General features: G+C 49.5%; 1 protein-coding gene across 1 annotated transcript in view; it reads left to right on the forward strand.

The window, feature by feature from the left end:
* Positions 1-6,101: 6,101 nt before the first annotated feature.
* The window catches only part of LOC149983637 (uncharacterized), a 57,904-nt gene continuing 45,930 nt past the window's right edge, over positions 6,102-18,075 (forward strand). Inside the window, exon 1 of the mRNA XM_090236566.1 lies at positions 6,102-6,371. The gene's annotated coding sequence lies outside the window, so the exon portion shown is untranslated. The remainder of the gene's footprint in view (positions 6,372-18,075) is intronic.

The raw sequence follows: 18,075 nt of genomic DNA on the forward strand, positions 1-18,075 counted from the left end.
CCGACTGACTACCACCTTTTTGTATACGGTATTTCATTTGTTTTGATATGATGTATACGGTGATGATTTATGTAGTTAGATGTAGTTGAGGACTTACTAAGAACTGATACGCTTTAAAGTTCTGTGGTAAAATTATTGTTATACTGATTGTATGATTTAATACTGGGTTTACGCTACACGGAATGAACGGACAAACATTGCGAACTCCTTTACCGGGCTGGACTCTTTTTAGTCCCGAGGTACAGGACATTTCTGGAGGAACCAGAACTCATTGTGTTATATTATTATGTGTGTGCAATCCATTGATGTTGCTAATACAACCCACGCAAAATAATATAGTTGTTTTTTGAAGTTCTTTTCAATGTTTTAAGGGTTTATGAAAAGTTTATTTCCCTCCTGACGTTTACATAAGTCCTTTGTATTGGTGTAGACTTGACGGACCAGATGGGACTCATTCCCTCCCAAACTAAAAGGAGAAACCAATGTTTTCTCTGGTAGGCACAACCTACCTGGCACCCCTATAAATAATAACCTCAAGTCAAAACCGTTACAAGGTGTTGTTTGAGTCTGGTTTCTATGGTGTGTTTGGTTTCTCCAATGTATTGTTTATTGCAAAGTGTACATGTAATGATATAAATGGTGTTATGTGTGTTTCAATGAATAGGATTCTTGTACTGGTGCTGATGTGTGGCTGTGTATATTTGTAATGAACTTTATCTGTCGAAAATGGAAATGATGAGGTTTGAGGTCTTGTGGTGGCTTACTACTGAATCTTGCTTTGGTGAGGAGGTCCTTTAAGTTTTTGTTCTTTCTAAATGCTGAAATGATTCTGTATGGTTTGAGTGGTATGTAAGTGTGCTGAACTGTAGAGAAGTTGTGTTTGATTGATGTAGGGGTTAGGGGGTTAGGGGGTTAGGGTTTAGGGTTAGGGGTTAAGGGTTAGGGGTTAAGGGTTAAGGGTTAAGGGTTAAGGGTTAGGGGTTGGGGGTTAAGGGTTAGGGGTTAGGGGTTGGGGTTAAGGGTTGGGGGTTTAGGGTTAGGGTTGGGGGTTTAGGGTTAGGGTTAGGGGTTAGGGGTTAGGGTTAGGGTTTAGGGTTAGGGTTTAGGGTTAGGGGTTAGGGGTTGGGGTTAGGGGTTGGGGTTAAGGGTTAGGGGTTAGGGGTTAAGGGTTAGGGTTAGGTTTCTAGTTAGGGTTAGGGTTAGGGGTTAGGGTTTAGGGTTAGGGTTTAGGGTTTAGGGTTAGGGTTAGGGTTAGGGGTTAGGGGTTAGGGTTAGGGTTAGTTTGTCTAGTTTTGAGTCGGTTGATCCACTTCCATCTCTGACACGTGGAAGCCGAAGGGGGGGAAGGGAGGGGTGTGCACTCCACACATGTGCGCGCGGTCCGGGTGGGTCCGGGCGCGGCCGGCCAAAGTAGTAGGCCCCATGGTTGCCCACTTGTAGATTAACCCGTTGGTTGGGTTAAAAGACTGTCTGTCAGTAGGTTTTAGGTTTAGGTATAGTTTTAAGAGTGGTTAAGGTTAGGGTAAGGTATAGTTTTTTAGAATGGTTAAGGTTAGGTTTAGGTAAGGGTTAGGGTTAGGGTTAAGGTTAGGTTTCTAGTTTTGAGTCGGTTGATCCACTTCCATCTCTGACACGTGGAAACCGGAGGGGGGAAGGGAGGGGTTGCACTCCACATCATATACGCGCGGGTCGGAGGGTACGGGCGCGGCCGGCCAAAGTCGTAGGCCCCATGGTAGCCCACTTGTAGATTAACCCGTTGGTTGGGTTAAAGGACTGTCTGTCTGTAGGGTTAGGGTTAGGTAAGGTTTTAGAATGGTTAAGGTTAGGGTTTGGGGTTAGGGTAAGATGTTTTTTTTATTTTTTTTTAAAAAAAATTTAAAAGAAGGGTTAGGGTTAGTTTGTTTGGTGGAGCAAACAAAGAGACACGGAGGAAGGCCGGAGAGAGAAGCTATGAGCAGCAGACCAAGACGCGACTGTGGACTTTGTTGTAAACAGAATATCGTGCGGCTAGACCGACATTTCAAGGCTGTACATGGACTTAAGTTCGGTACTATGGAGTGGACGAATGCTATGCAATTTAGCCGGTTTTCGAGTGAGAGACAGCACCCCGAATCAGGGCAGTATATGCAGCCTGACAACGGTGTTGAACCGCGGCCGGAGGACCCTGTGATTTTGGAGTGTTTTGAAAGTGAGTTGTCCGTGGAGCAGCAGCCTGTGGACGAGGGTGATCAGACGGCAGGTGCGTCGGCGGCGGTGCAGCCAGTCAGTCAGGTCGGTAGTGAACTGTGCTCGGATCCGAGGGAGCAAGGCTGTGACGTGGCGACTTCCACGGAGAGCGAGAGTGATGAGGACGGCGGCGTACCGTCCCGAATGGAGGTTTGGAGTAATGCAATTTTGACTCAATATGAACAATATATTACGGGTATACACCCTTCAGTTAAACGAATTGACAATAGTCGCACCAGTATATCCCGAGTACGGGAATTCCTCCGCATTATGTCAGAGGGCAAGGCCGATGAAGGACTGTGTTTTCTGGATAACTACAGACGTGTGTATGAGTGGTATGGTCAATGTGATGACCGTGGTTTGGCACCATCCACGTTAAAAATGTACCGGGCCGATGTTCGAGGTTTCCTGAATTATCTTATTAAGTTCCGGCCAAATGGTATGCAAGCTAAGGTCGTTGGAATTCGAAAGATGTTACTCTGCTTGACGAAGATGGACAGGGACTCACGGCAGAGCCAGGCAACTCATAGGGCAAAATTCCGCCAACGCTGCAGGGACGAGGTGCTCAGCGCTGCGGAGTTAAAACGCTTTGTTGAGCTAAGCAATCAAGCCATTCCTTCAGTTCTCAGTAGGCTGGAGGTCCGTGCCACCTGCTCTGACAGGCGTAGGTTTGCAGCTCTCATGTCCAGCCGGTTGGCCATATTTAATGGCACTCGACGATCCCCAGTCACCATGTTTAGTGAGAGTGATTTCAATGAAGTAACCCCGGAAGGTGGGGGTTATCAGATGTGTGTAGCTAGCCACAAAACAAACTATAGCTTTGGGGAGTGCAGAATTGTTCTATGTCAGGAGGAATACACTTGGCTTAAACGATTCCATCAAATCAGGCCTCATCTGAGTGGAATGACCTCAGAAATAGAACTCTTCTTTTTCACATCCTGCGGTCAACCTTACGGTAATCTGTGTGAGTATGTGGGGCAAATCTTTGCAGAGTTTGGCATTGGAAGTAAAGTGACCTTCGGTACAATTCGACGCAGTGTTGCCACATTGAACTTTAACCAAGGCTCGGATACAGACCGAGGAAGGGTTAGGGTTAGGGTTAGGGTTTTAGGGTTAGGGTTAGGGTTAGGGGTTAGGGTTAGGGTTAGGGGTTAGGGGTTAGGGTTAGGGTTAGGGTTAGGGTTTAGGGGTTAGGGTTAGGGGTTAGGGTTAGGGTTAGGGGTTAGGGTTAGGGTTAGGGGTTAGGGTTAGGGGTTAGGGTTAGGGTTAGGGTTAGGGGTTAGGGTTAGGGTTAGGGTTAGGGGTTAGGGTTAGGGGTTAGGGTTAGGGTTAGGGGTTAGGGTTAGGGGTTAGGGTTAGGGTTAGGGTTAGGGGTTAGGGTTAGGGTTAGGGGTTAGGGTTAGGGTTAGGGGTTAGGGTTAGTTTGTCTAGTTTTGTTTGTCTAGTTTTGAGTCGGTTGGTTGTCTAGTTTTGAGTCGGTTGATCCACTTCCATCTCTGACACGTGGAAGCCGAAGGGGGGGAAGGGAGGGGTGTGCACTCCACACATGTGCGCGCGGTCCGGGTGGGTCCGGGCGCGGCCGGCCAAAGTAGTAGGCCCCATGGTTGCCCACTTGTAGATTAACCCGTTGGTTGGGTTAAAAGACTGTCTGTCAGTAGGTTTTAGGTTTAGGTATAGTTTTAAGAGTGGTTAAGGTTAGGGTAAGGTATAGTTTTTTAGAATGGTTAAGGTTAGGTTTAGGTAAGGGTTAGGGTTAGGGTTAAGGTTAGGTTTCTAGTTTTGAGTCGGTTGATCCACTTCCATCTCTGACACGTGGAAACCGGAGGGGGGAAGGGAGGGGTTGCACTCCACATCATATACGCGCGGGTCGGAGGGTACGGGCGCGGCCGGCCAAAGTCGTAGGCCCCATGGTAGCCCACTTGTAGATTAACCCGTTGGTTGGGTTAAAGGACTGTCTGTCTGTAGGGTTAGGGTTAGGTAAGGTTTTAGAATGGTTAAGGTTAGGGTTTGGGGTTAGGGTAAGATGTTTTTTTTATTTTTTTTTAAAAAAAATTTAAAAGAAGGGTTAGGGTTAGTTTGTTTGGTGGAGCAAACAAAGAGACACGGAGGAAGGCCGGAGAGAGAAGCTATGAGCAGCAGACCAAGACGCGACTGTGGACTTTGTTGTAAACAGAATATCGTGCGGCTAGACCGACATTTCAAGGCTGTACATGGACTTAAGTTCGGTACTATGGAGTGGACGAATGCTATGCAATTTAGCCGGTTTTCGAGTGAGAGACAGCACCCCGAATCAGGGCAGTATATGCAGCCTGACAACGGTGTTGAACCGCGGCCGGAGGACCCTGTGATTTTGGAGTGTTTTGAAAGTGAGTTGTCCGTGGAGCAGCAGCCTGTGGACGAGGGTGATCAGACGGCAGGTGCGTCGGCGGCGGTGCAGCCAGTCAGTCAGGTCGGTAGTGAACTGTGCTCGGATCCGAGGGAGCAAGGCTGTGACGTGGCGACTTCCACGGAGAGCGAGAGTGATGAGGACGGCGGCGTACCGTCCCGAATGGAGGTTTGGAGTAATGCAATTTTGACTCAATATGAACAATATATTACGGGTATACACCCTTCAGTTAAACGAATTGACAATAGTCGCACCAGTATATCCCGAGTACGGGAATTCCTCCGCATTATGTCAGAGGGCAAGGCCGATGAAGGACTGTGTTTTCTGGATAACTACAGACGTGTGTATGAGTGGTATGGTCAATGTGATGACCGTGGTTTGGCACCATCCACGTTAAAAATGTACCGGGCCGATGTTCGAGGTTTCCTGAATTATCTTATTAAGTTCCGGCCAAATGGTATGCAAGCTAAGGTCGTTGGAATTCGAAAGATGTTACTCTGCTTGACGAAGATGGACAGGGACTCACGGCAGAGCCAGGCAACTCATAGGGCAAAATTCCGCCAACGCTGCAGGGACGAGGTGCTCAGCGCTGCGGAGTTAAAACGCTTTGTTGAGCTAAGCAATCAAGCCATTCCTTCAGTTCTCAGTAGGCTGGAGGTCCGTGCCACCTGCTCTGACAGGCGTAGGTTTGCAGCTCTCATGTCCAGCCGGTTGGCCATATTTAATGGCACTCGACGATCCCCAGTCACCATGTTTAGTGAGAGTGATTTCAATGAAGTAACCCCGGAAGGTGGGGGTTATCAGATGTGTGTAGCTAGCCACAAAACAAACTATAGCTTTGGGGAGTGCAGAATTGTTCTATGTCAGGAGGAATACACTTGGCTTAAACGATTCCATCAAATCAGGCCTCATCTGAGTGGAATGACCTCAGAAATAGAACTCTTCTTTTTCACATCCTGCGGTCAACCTTACGGTAATCTGTGTGAGTATGTGGGGCAAATCTTTGCAGAGTTTGGCATTGGAAGTAAAGTGACCTTCGGTACAATTCGACGCAGTGTTGCCACATTGAACTTTAACCAAGGCTCGGATACAGACCGAGGAAGGGTTAGGGTTAGGGTTAGGGTTTTAGGGTTAGGGTTAGGGTTAGGGGTTAGGGTTAGGGTTAGGGGTTAGGGGTTAGGGTTAGGGTTAGGGTTAGGGTTTAGGGGTTAGGGTTAGGGGTTAGGGTTAGGGTTAGGGGTTAGGGTTAGGGTTAGGGGTTAGGGTTAGGGGTTAGGGTTAGGGTTAGGGGTTAGGGTTAGGGTTAGGGTTAGGGGTTAGGGTTAGGGGTTAGGGTTAGGGTTAGGGGTTAGGGTTAGGGGTTAGGGGTTAGGGTTAGGGTTAGGGTTAGGGGTTAGGGTTAGGGTTAGGGGTTAGGGTTAGGGTTAGGGGTTAGGGTTAGTTTGTCTAGTTTTGTTTGTCTAGTTTTGAGTCGGTTGGTTGTCTAGTTTTGAGTCGGTTGATCCACTTCCATCTCTGACACGTGGAAGCCGAAGGGGGGGAAGGGAGGGGTGTGCACTCCACACATGTGCGCGCGGTCCGGGTGGGTCCGGGCGCGGCCGGCCAAAGTAGTAGGCCCCATGGTTGCCCACTTGTAGATTAACCCGTTGGTTGGGTTAAAAGACTGTCTGTCAGTAAGTTTTAGGTTTAGGTATAGTTTTAAGAGTGGTTAAGGTTAGGGTTAAGGTTAGGGTAAGGTATAGTTTTTTAGAATGGTTAGGTTTAGGTAAGGGTTAGGGTTAAGGTTAGGGTTAGGGTTAGGGTTAGGGTTTAGGGTTAGGTAAGGGTTTTTTAGAGTGGTTAAGGGTTAGGGTTAGGGTTAGGTATAGTATTTCAGAATGGTTTTAGGTTTAGGTAAGTCTGTCAACTCAACTTAGGATCAGGCAAAACCCTTGAGTTGCGTACCTTATGCAGGTCCGGTCCTCGGTTGGTTGCCATGTGTCCATGTCGAGTGGTATGGTCATGATGTCTTGGTCCGCTATGTCAACGGAAGTGGAAAGCATAGTGCAACTTAGGAGTTTACTCTCTTTCGGAACCTTCTTTTTTAGCTCCATGTTGTCTATGTATTTACTTCAGTGTTCGTCACTTTTTGGTCCTGGATGTTTTCAATCATGTGTGTAATTAGGAGTTATTCCCTTCCAGGATCCTAATTCCAAATTAACCCATGTCTAGTCAAATCCAGCTGGTCTGTATGGGTATACTCGGCGTAGGATCAGGCAAAACCATCGAGTTGCGTACCTTGTGCAGGTCCGGACCTCAGTCGGTTGCCATGTGTCCCTGTCAAGTGGTCAGTCTTTAGACTACAGTGGTTTGAGCAGACAAAAACCCAGAAGGCGAGTGGAGTTTCGTCCTGTGTTTCGGTAGGTGTATGGAGGGTTTAGGAACCGGCAAACCTTCTCTGGCTTACGTATGAAACGTCCGGCAGTAGTAGAAGTTAATTGGGTGTTTCCATCCCCACCATCTCGGTCGTAAGTGATTCAGTGGTTTTGGGTGATAGTGACCAGTGAAGTTACTCCCTTCCAGGATCGTAACGTCTCCAGAGGTATATCCTCCCTAGACAGTGAATTTGTTCGTAGTCCAGGTCAAACAAGTGGATCGGTTGTCCAGGCTAAGTACGGCGGGGTAAGGTTGTCTAGTTTTGAGTCGGTTGATCCACTTCCATCTCTGACACGTGGAAGCCGAAGGGGGGGAAGGGAGGGGTGTGCACTCCACACATGTGCGCGCGGTCCGGGTGGGTCCGGGCGCGGCCGGCCAAAGTAGTAGGCCCCATGGTTGCCCACTTGTAGATTAACCCGTTGGTTGGGTTAAAAGACTGTCTGTCAGTAGGTTTTAGGTTTAGGTATAGTTTTAAGAGTGGTTAAGGTTAGGGTTAAGGTTAGGGTAAGGTATAGTTAGGGTTAGGGTTAAGGTTAGGGTTAGGTTTTAGGGTTAGGGTTAGGGTTAGGGGGTTAGGGGTTAGGGTTAGGGGTTAGGGTTAGGGGTTAGGGTTAAGGGTTAGGGTTAGGGTTAGGGTTAGGGTTAGGGGTTAGGGGTTAGGGTTAGGGTTAGGGTTAGGGTTAGGGTTAGGGTTAGGGTTAGGGGTTAGGGGTTAAGGGTTAGGGTTAGGTTTCTAGTTTTGAGTCGGTTGATCCACTTCCATCTCTGACACGTGGAAACCGGAGGGGGGAAGGGAGGGGTTGCACTCCACATCATATACGCGCGGGTCGGAGGGTACGGGCGCGGCCGGCCAAAGTCGTAGGCCCCATGGTAGCCCACTTGTAGATTAACCCATTGGTTGGGTTAAAGGACTATCTGTCTGTAGGGTTAGGGTTAGGTAAGGTTTTAGAATGGTTAAGGTTAGGGTTTGGGGTTAGGGTAAGATATGGTTTTTTTTAAAAGAAGGGTTAAGGTTAGGGTTAAGTTTAGGTATGGGTTTTGGGATGGTTAAGGTTAGGGTTAGGGTTAGGGTAAGGTATAGAAAAGGTTAAGTTTAGGTAGGTCTGTCAACTCAACTTAGGATCAGGCAAAGCCCTTGAGTTGCGTACCTTATGCAGGTCCGATTCTCGGTTGGTTGCCATGTGTCCATGTCGAGTGGTATGGTCATGATGTCCGGGTCCGCTGTGTCGACGGAAGTGGAAAGCATAGTGCAACCTAGGAGTTTTACTCTCTTTCGGATCCTTCTTTTTTAGCTCCATGTTGTCTATGTATTCACTTCAGTGTTCGTCAGTCTTTGGTCCTGGATGTTTTCAATCATGTGTATGATTGGGAGTTATTCCCTTCCAGGATCCTAATTCCAAATCAACCCATGTCTAGTCAAATCCAGCTGGTCTGTATGGGTATACTCGGCGTAGGATCAGGCAAAACCATCGAGTTGCGTACCTTGTGCAGGTCCGGACCTCAGTCGGTTGCCATGTGTCCCTGTCAAGTGGTCAGTCTATAACCGCCAGTGGTTTGAGCAGACAGACACCCAGAAGGCGAGCCCTCTATACGGTTGTCATGCATCCGCCCCTGGAGTCACGTCCTGTGTTACGGTCGGTGTATGGAGGGTTTAGAAGCCGGCAAACCTTCTCTGGCTTACGTATGAAACGTCCGGCAGTAGTAGAAGTTAATTGGGTGCTTCCATCCACACCATCTCAGTTGTAGGTAATTCAGTGTTTTTGGGTAATAGTGACCAGTGGAATTACTCCCTTCCAGGATCGTAACGTTTCCAGAGGTATATCATCCCTAGACATTGAACTGGTACGTAGTCCAGGTAAAAAAATGGTTCGGTTGTCCAGGCTAAGTGCGGCGGGGTAGGGGGTCCCCAGTAGGAATTTCCTCTGTGGGGTCCGATACCTCGCCAGACATTATCTGGGCACCCCAGGGGTTATTCGGCAGACGCGATCCTCCAGCCGCAGCGCATAACCCAAAAGCCCCTCTTTTGGGTATCCCAACCCGCTAGGACCAAACACGCGCTACTGAACCTACTGCCAATCCAGATCTAATCTGGGGTAGATAGTGGTCCAGCGCGTTACGTGAGTCTCCCGTGTGTAAGGGGGCTTGGGAGGGTTGAGCCGATAGGTCTGCCAACAGGCCCCAGAGGGGTCCCGAAGGAGTCCGGTCGCTACCATTTCCTCCGGTCTTCTTGCTTGGTGTATGGTCGGGCCTAGTTTGCTTAGGGTCTGCTCGCTGCGGGGGAGTCGACAAAACCGTGCCCCCAGAGTAGTTGGAGAAAAAAGGTTCTCGTCCGTTGGGGGTGCTGGTGGGTATCTTCAGTGAGGTAGAGTTGGAAGGATGGTGAGATGGTGAGGGTTCTTGTTAAATAACATAAAGATATTTAGATTTCTATTTTATAGTTTCTTTGCATCAAAGGGTCCATGGTCATGGTAACCCTGAGTTCAAGAAAGCGGGAAAAAAAATGATATACTTATATATAAATATATAGTTATATATTTCTTTTTTTTATTTTTTTTTATTTTTTTTTTTTTATTTTTTATTTTTTATTATTTTTTTATTTTTATTTTTTTTATTTATTTATTTTTTTTTTTATTATTTTTTTTATTAAAAGGAAAGTATTTCTTGAGAGTCCATGGGCATGGTAACTCTATGGTGCTATTTGAAGATCTGTTTTTTTGTGGTCTTAATGACCCCCTATCTGTTGTATGGGATGTGGGGTGTGTAAGGTGCAGGTGCAGTGTCTGTCCAGTCGTTCCTCCGTTGTACTGAAGGCCTCAGTAATGGTCCAGTCGTGGTGGTGGTATAGGGCCTGGAGGTTCCCGGGGGTAGTGATTCGTCCCTCTGGTTTATAATGTGAGGTGGCTGCTGACCAGGGAGTCCTTGAGATTTTTATTCCGTTTGAAGGCCAGGATGGGTGTGTGGAGAGGGAGTAGTTGTTTGCGCTGGAGTCTTTGCTGGATGATAGTAGTCACTCGGAGGCTGGGTGAGTTGTAGGTTGTAATGATGGGTAGGATCCGGTGGTTTCCTTTGTTTGGTCCCGGGCGTGGGTGTCTCCTGGTGTAGTGTTTGGTTTTTTTGAGCTCCGAGCGGGTGTATCCTCTGTTTTTGATGAGTGCTTTGGAGAGGGTGCGTGTAGCAATTTGGAGGTCTTTGGTTTGGGTGCATATCCGGCGGAACCTCAGGAATTGTGATTTTAATATTCCTCTCCCGGTGTGCGGAGGATGGAAGCTGGTGGCATGCAGGAGTGCGTGCGTGTCTGTGTTCTTGAAGTACATTTTGGTATCGAGTCTTCCAGTCCTGATGAGGTTGGGTCCTTTGTAGGTGATGGTGTCCAAGAAATGTACTTGAGAACTGTGGAGTTGGTGTGTCAAGTTGATGGAGGGGTGGTGGTTGTTGAGGATGGTGGTGAATTGAAGGAATTCTGCTGTGCCATGTTGCCATATTCCCCATATGTCGTCGAGATAACGGTATAGGCGGAATGGTTTGAATTGGCATAGTGGGTAGACAGTGTTTTCCCATTCGGCCAGGTAGATGTCTGCATAGGCCGGTGCAAATCTTTTTCCCATGGCTACCCCTTTGGTTTGGAGGTAGGTGTTGCCGTTGAATTCGAAATCGTTACGGGTAAGGGCCAGTTCAAGGAGGCGTAGGAGGTGGTCATCAGGTCTGTCCGGTGAGGGGTATTTTGTAAGGGTGGCTCTGACGGCTGTAAGTCCTGCTCCTAATTCGATGTTGGTGTAGAGGCTCTCGATATCCATGGTGAATAGGAGGTCATCAGGGGTGACTGGAGTGTTTGCGATTTTCTGGAGGAAGTCAGGGGTATCTTTGAGGTAGCTGTTGTGTTTGGAGGCAAGGGGACGAAGGTGTATGTCTAGCCATTGAGAGATGCCGTATGTTTCACTGCCGCAGTCTGAGATGATGGGTCTCCCCGGGGGGGTTTCAAATGGGAGAGGCCAAGTGGAGGGGTCTTTGTGGATTTTGGGGAGTAGGTAGAAGCATCTGCTCCTGGTAGGTGTATCCCCTGTGAGGTAGTCTCGTTGCCTTTTGGTGATGAGGTTCTTCCGTTCCATTTGGAGGAGTTCTCTTTTGATGAGTGCTGTAGATCGGAGGTAGATGGGTCTCTCTATGAGTTGGTAAAAGGCTGTGTTTTGGAGTTGCCTTTCTGCTTCGAGGATATATTGTTGGGTGTCCATGATGACGATAGCTGAGCCCTTATCCGCTGGTTTAATGATGATGGTGGGGTTATTTTTGAGTTGTTGGAGTGCTGTGGTTTCCTCCTTGGTGAGGTTGTAGGTGGGTTCCGGGGAGAAGGTAGTGGTATTGATGGTATCCCAGTCTTTATTCATGATGTCCGTTATCCAGGGGGGTAGGTCTGTGATAGGTGGTACCCAGCCTGTGGGTTTTTGTAGCCGTGCTAATTTGTCCCTATGGGCTGTGGTGTCCTGTGGTAGGGGTTCCAGTTGGTGGAAGAATGTAGCTACTTTGAGTTTATTGTGGTAGTGGTTTATTTCCGTTTGGAGTGTAGTACGGGTGTGGTAACCGTTTTTGGTTGTAGGGATGAAGTTCAGGCCTCTTCGTAGGAGGCTGAGTTGCGTAGGGGAGGGGGAGAAGGAGCGTGATAAGTTAATCACCTCGGAGCCTTTGATAGCTGGTGTAGGGTTTATGGGTGTTGAGGGTGGTGCCAGTGAGTTGACCCTGGTTTTAGGGGATGTGTGTTGGTGGTCCGTTTTGTTGGATGATCTGCTTTTTTTGGGAGGAGGGGGAAGTGATGATGGGAAGGTGTTGGTTCTGCTTTTCTGTGTGGTGGGGAGGGTGGGTGCTGCTGTCTTCAGCATGGGAGTGTACCATCTCCCCCTGGTCAGGGTAAGAGAGGTAATATGTTATGTGGTGTGTTGTTTCCACCATTTCCAAATGGCTATGGCAGTCTTGGGAGTCCAGTGGAGGTAGTCTTGAAGGGTGTAGAAGTCGGCTGTGGGTAGGAGAGGAATGTGTGGATAGTTTTGGATGTATCTGTTGATTACGTTCAGGTTGATTCTATCCTCCAGAGGCATTTTGGGGGAGTAGTTGATGAGCGGGATGAGAATCTTAGCGTTGGGGAAGGCTAGGGTAGCCGTGTCGTGGAGGTTGGAGACATCGGTGCGGTGTTGGGTTGCGTCCCCTAGTTCTCTATCGTTGAGTCCGAATGATAGGATGAGTTGGGTGACCAGGGGTTCTCCTTTGGGTAGGAGGAGTGATAACATCCGGATGGCGTGTTGAATTTTTGCTCCGGGGTAGGCCTCGGTTTGAACCTGTTCGGAGTAGATGAGGGGTAGCTTAGAGATGTTGGAGTCACCCATGATAAGGAAGGGTCTTAGTGGTTTGATTGTCCACCTACTCTTTTCTCCTCTGGATGGGTTTCTTCTGTGGAGACTATTATCCATCCTTTCGGGAGGTATTAGCTCCGGTGGTGTCCCTAGGTGATCCGAGGGTGGGGTGGATGTCTCTGTGGCTTCCGGCCCGTGGGTGCTGTAGGTGGAGGATTGGGGGGTGGTGGATAAGCCCTCCGTGGGTGGGTGGTATGTCTGTTGCCTTCTCTCTTTTGGTGGGGGGTCACAGGATTTGTGTAGTCTTTTTCCTGGGATCCGAGGGGCTCTGGTTTTAGTAGGTTTTGTTTGGGGAGGGGAGGTCTCCGCCTGTGTGGGTGGAGATTTTTGAGGTTCCGAGGTCATCCGAGTGTTATCCCGGTGTGGGGTGGTGGTGAGGTTAGATTTTTCCACCTGGGACGCCGCATCCATGAGTACTTTATCCTCCATAAGGTCAGGCTCAGGCAGGTACTGTGGGGATGGTGGTATAGGAGAGAGTGGTGGTCCAGAGAGGGCAGGTGGGTTGGTGGTGAGTGTCTGGAAGGTGGGGAGGTTGTGGTCCGTGGCTGCCCAATCGTTGGTGATTTTTTTGATGCCCTTTGATTGGGGTGGAGGATTATGCTGGTCCCCGAGTAGTGATTCGTTAGCCATGCGTTTTCGTGGCTTGGTTATCCTCTGTTCCTGAGGTTTTGCATGCCGTTCCTCCCTGGTTTGGGTGTGGGATGCCACGGAAGGATCAGAAGCCACCTTGGCACTTGCTGCCTGTGCCTGGTCCCTTGTAGTCCTGTTTGGGCTAGGATTTCGGGGTGGTTCAGCAGGTTTTGTTTTTACCGGAAGGGACCCTAACCTAGCCACCCTGGTCAGGGTATGGATAGGTCTCTGGGTCCCCTGGTATGGTAGAGGTGAGTGGCTGGTTGTGGGAGGTGTCCTTGTAGTTCTCTGTTGTATAGGGGAAATATTTGTCTCCGGAGTGGTGGTGTTAGATGATTCCGGGAGAGGGGAAGTGGAATCTTCCTTCAGAGGGTATCGTCCCGATGTGGGGTGTCTGTGGGTCCGTGGAGAAGGAGAGGGTCTGCTGGTGTGTGCCCTCGGTAGGGTGGTATCCCCCTCGTCCTCACTGTGAAGTTGGCAGTGGGTGAGTGGTGGTTGGAATGGGCTGTTGTCTCTCGTAGGCCAATTCCCGTAGAATTTTGGGAGTGAGTCCCTGATGTCCTGTAATAAGTAGTCCCGGAGTGGTTCGCTGAGGAGTTTCTGGGCCCATGTGACCCCTAAATACCAGGCTTCCTGCCAGTCAGGGCAGGATGGAATGTTGTAAAGTATGGCGTATTTGTGAGATATTTCCTCCCTGTAGTGCTGTTCTAGGATCTGGTGGCTGGTTTGGATCCAAAGTGAAGATGCTGTAGCGAGAGCCGCTAGGGTGGTGTCAGATGCTCCTGATGGTGTGAAGGTAGCTGTAAGCGTTCTGGCCTTGTGGAGGTAGCCCGGAGGTAGCTGGTTGTCCGAGAGGTAAAAGCTGATCGTCTCCATGTGGTGTCTGGCTCTAATCAGCTTGGAGAGTGACCGTGCTGTAGAGTTGAGGTTGGGGGGGATAGGTGGGGCTCCAGTGGTGTGGTGTTCTTCCGCTTTGTTGCTGGTTGGTGAGACCAGGTAAACCTGGTGGTTAGGGGTGGTGTCCCTAGGGGTTTTCTCATCTGCTGGGCTACTTGTCCCCTTAGGAGTAGTGCTGCGTGTAGGAGGTCCGGTCCTGTGGAGCCGTGTGGTTGAAGGTGTGGGTTGGGGTGGGGTAGATAGCCCCTTTTGGTCTGCTGGTTGGGTCCGGGACGTAGAGTGCCTGGAGATGGGTTTGAGACGTATGCTTCGAATGTGTCCTCTAGGAGTGTGATCTCCATCTCTGTGTGTGTGATGCTTGGGAGTATCTGTTGGACGTGGTGGGGTAGAGGGGTGCCTAGCGTAGGGGTAGCTCCTGCTGTGTCTGTTCACATAGCCAGGGGGCTGATGTTCAGGTTGTCTATCCCTGTATGAAGGGTTGTATTTCGGGGTGTCTCTATTCCGGCTTGTTCGTCTTGGAGGTGCTGTGGGTGGTGGTGTTCCGTAGGAGGGGGGAGTAGGAGTTCCAGAAGGGGGGGTGGGGTTCTGGGTTGAAGGTCTGAGGTGGTTCTTCTGGAGGTCCTGGAGTGGGGTGGTATGAGGTAGGATGTAGAGTGGGGTGGTCTGGTGGGGATGGTTTCTAGTTTTGAGTCGGTTGATCCACTTCCATCTCTGACACGTGGAAACCGGAGGGGGGAAGGGAGGGGTTGCACTCCACATCATATACGCGCGGGTCGGTTTCTAGTTTTGAGTCGGTTGATCCACTTCCATCTCTGACACGTGGAAACCGGAGGGGGGAAGGGAGGGGTTGCACTCCACATCATATACGCGCGGGTCGGAGGGTACGGGCGCGGCCGGCCAAAGTCGTAGGCCCCATGGTAGCCCACTTGTAGATTAACCCGTTGGTTGGGTTGGTTTCTAGTTTTGAGTCGGTTGATCCACTTCCATCTCTGACACGTGGAAACCGGAGGGGGGAAGGGAGGGGTTGCACTCCACATCATATACGCGCGGGTCGGAGGGTACGGGCGCGGCCGGCCAAAGTCGTAGGCCCCATGGTAGCCCACTTGTAGATTAACCCGTTGGTTGGGTTAAAGGACTGTCTGTCTGTAGGGTTAGGGTTAGGTAAGGTTTTAGAATGGTTAAGGTTAGGGTTTGGGGTTAGGGTAAGATATGTTTTTTTTTGAAAGAAGGGTTAAGGTTAGGGTTAAGTTTAGTTATGGGTTTTGGGATGGTTAAGGTTAGGGTTAGGGTTAGGGTAAGGTATAGAAGAGGTTAAGTTTAGGTAGGTCTGTCAACTCAACTTAGGATCAGGCAAAGCCCTTGAGTTGCGTACCTTATGCAGGTCCGGTTCTCGGTTGGTTGCCATGTGTCCATGTCGAGTAGTATGGTCATGATGTCCGGGTCCGCTGTGTCGACGGAAGTGGAAAGCATAGTGCAACCTAGGAGTTTTACTCTCTTTCGGATCCTTCTTTTTTAGCTCCATGTTGTCTATGTATTCACTTCAGTGTTCGTCAGTCTTTGGTCCTGGATGTTTTCAATCATGTGTATGATTGGGAGTTATTCCCTTCCAGGATCCTAATTCCCAATCAACCCATGTCTAGTCGAATCCAGCTGGTCTGTATGGGTATACTCGGCGTAGGATCAGGCAAAACCATCGAGTTGCGTACCTTGTGCAGGTCCGGACCTCAGTCGGTTGCCATGTGTCCCTGTCAAGTGGTCAGTCTATAACCGCCAGTGGTTTGAGCAGACAGACACCCAGAAGGCGAGCCCTCTATACGGTTGTCATGCATCCGCCCCTGGAGTCACGTCCTGTGTTACGGTCGGTGTATGGAGGGTTTAGAAGCCGGCAAACCTTCTCTGGCTTACGTATGAAACGTCCGGCAGTAGTAGAAGTTAATTGGGTGCTTCCATCCACACCATCTCAGTTGTAGGTAATTCAGAGTTTTTGGGTAATAGTGACCAGTGGAATTACTCCCTTCCAGGATCGTAACGTTTCCAGAGGTATATCATCCCTAGACAGTGAACTGGTACGTAGTCCAGGTAAAAAAATGGTTCGGTTGTCCAGGCTAAGTGCGGCGGGGTAGGGGGTCCCCAGTAGGAATTTCCTCTGTGGGGTCCGATACCTCGCCAGACATTATCTGGGCACCCCAGGGGTTATTCGGCAGACGCGATCCTCCAGCCGCAGCGCATAACCCAAAAGCCCCTCTTTTGGGTATCCCAACCCGCTAGGACCAAACACGCGCTACTGAACCTACTGCCAATCCAGATCTAATCTGGGGTAGATAGTGGTCCAGCGCGTTACGTGAGTCTCCCGTGTGTAAGGGGGCTTGGGAGGGTTGAGCCGATAGGTCTGCCAACAGGCCCCAGAGGGGTCCCGAAGGAGTCCGGTCGCTACCATTTCCTCCGGTCTTCTTGCTTGGTGTATGGTCGGGCCTAGTTTGCTTAGGGTCTGCTCGCTGCGGGGGAGTCGACAAAGCCGTGCCCCCAGAGTAGTTGGAGAAAAAAGGTTCTCGTCCGTTGGGGGTGCTGGTGGGTATCTTCAGTGAGGTAGAGTTGGAAGGATGGTGAGATGGTGAGGGTTCTTGGTAAATAACATAAAGATATTTAGATTTCTATTTTATAGTTTCTTTGCATCAAAGGGTCCATGGTCATGGTAACCCTGAGTTCAAGAAAGCGGGGAAAAAAAGATATACTTATATATAAATATATAGTTATATATCTTTTTTTTTTTTTTTTTTTTTTTTTTTTATTTATTTTTTATTTTTTATTTTTTTTTTTAATAAAAAGGAAAGTATTTCTTGAGAGTCCATGGGCATGGTAACTCTATGGTGCTATTTGAAGATCTGTTTTTTGTGGTCTTAATGACCCCCTATCTGTTGTATGGGATGTGGGGTGTGTAAGGTGCAGGTGCAGTGTCTGTCCAGTCGTTCCTCCGTTGTACTGAAGGCCTCAGTAATGGTCCAGTCGTGGTGGTGGTATAGGGCCTGGAGGTTCCCGGGAGTAGTAATTCGTCCCTCTGGTTTATAATGTGAGGTGGCTGCTGACCAGGGAGTCCTTGAGATTTTTGTTCCGTTTGAAGGCCAGGATGGGTGTGTGGAGAGGGAGTAGTTGTTTGTGCTGGAGTCTTTGCTGGATGATAGTAGTCATTCGGAGGCCGGGTGAGTTGTAGGTTGTAATGATGGGTAGGATCCGGTGGTTTCCTTTGTTTGGTCCCGGGTGTGGGTGTCTCCTGGTGTAGTGTTTAGTAAGGTGGGGAGGTTGTGGTCCGTAGCTGCCCAATCGTTGATGATTTTTTTGATGCCCTTTGATTGGAGTGGAGGATTGTGCTGGTCCCCGAGTAGTGATTCGTTGGCCAGGCGTTTTCGTGGCTTGGTAATCTTCCGTTCCTGTGGCTTAGCATGCCGTTCCTCCCTGGTTTGGGTGTGGGATGGCACGGAAGGATCAGAAGCCACCTGGGCACTCGCTGCCTGTGCCTGGTCCCTTGTAGTCCTGTTTGGGCTAGGATTTCGGGGTGGTTCAGCAGGTTTTGTTTTAACCGGAAGGGACCCACCCTGGTCAGGGTATGGATAGGTCTCTGGGTACCCTGGTATGGTAGAGGTGAGTGGCTTGTTGTGGGAGGTGTCCTGGTAGTTCTCTGTTGGATAGGGGAAATATTTGTCTCTGGAGTGGTGGTGTTAGATGATTCCGGGAGAGGGGAAGTGGAATCTTCCTTCAGAGGGTATCGTCCCGATGTGGGGTGTCCGTGGGTCCGTGGAGAAGGAGAGGGTCTGCTGGTGTGTGCCCTCTGTAGGGTGGTATCCCCCTCGTCCTCACTGTAAGGTTGGCAGTGGGTGAGTGGTAGTTGGAATGGGCTGTAGTCTCTCGTAGGCCAATTCCCGTAGAATTTGGGGAGTGAGTCCCTGATGTCCTGTAACAAGTAGTCCCGGAGTGGTTCGCTGAGGAGTTTCTGGGCCCATGTAACCCCTAAATACCAGGCTTCCTGCCAGTCAGGGCAGGATGAAGTGTTGTAGAGTATGGTGTATTTGTGGGATAGTTCCTCCCTGTAGTGCTGTTCTAGGATCTGGTGGCTGGTTTGGATCCAAA

This window comes from Oncorhynchus mykiss, chromosome 5 (assembly GCF_057628025.1).
Source record: "Oncorhynchus mykiss isolate SJ-2025 chromosome 5, ASM5762802v1, whole genome shotgun sequence".
NCBI classification, from domain to species: domain Eukaryota; kingdom Metazoa; phylum Chordata; class Actinopteri; order Salmoniformes; family Salmonidae; genus Oncorhynchus; species Oncorhynchus mykiss.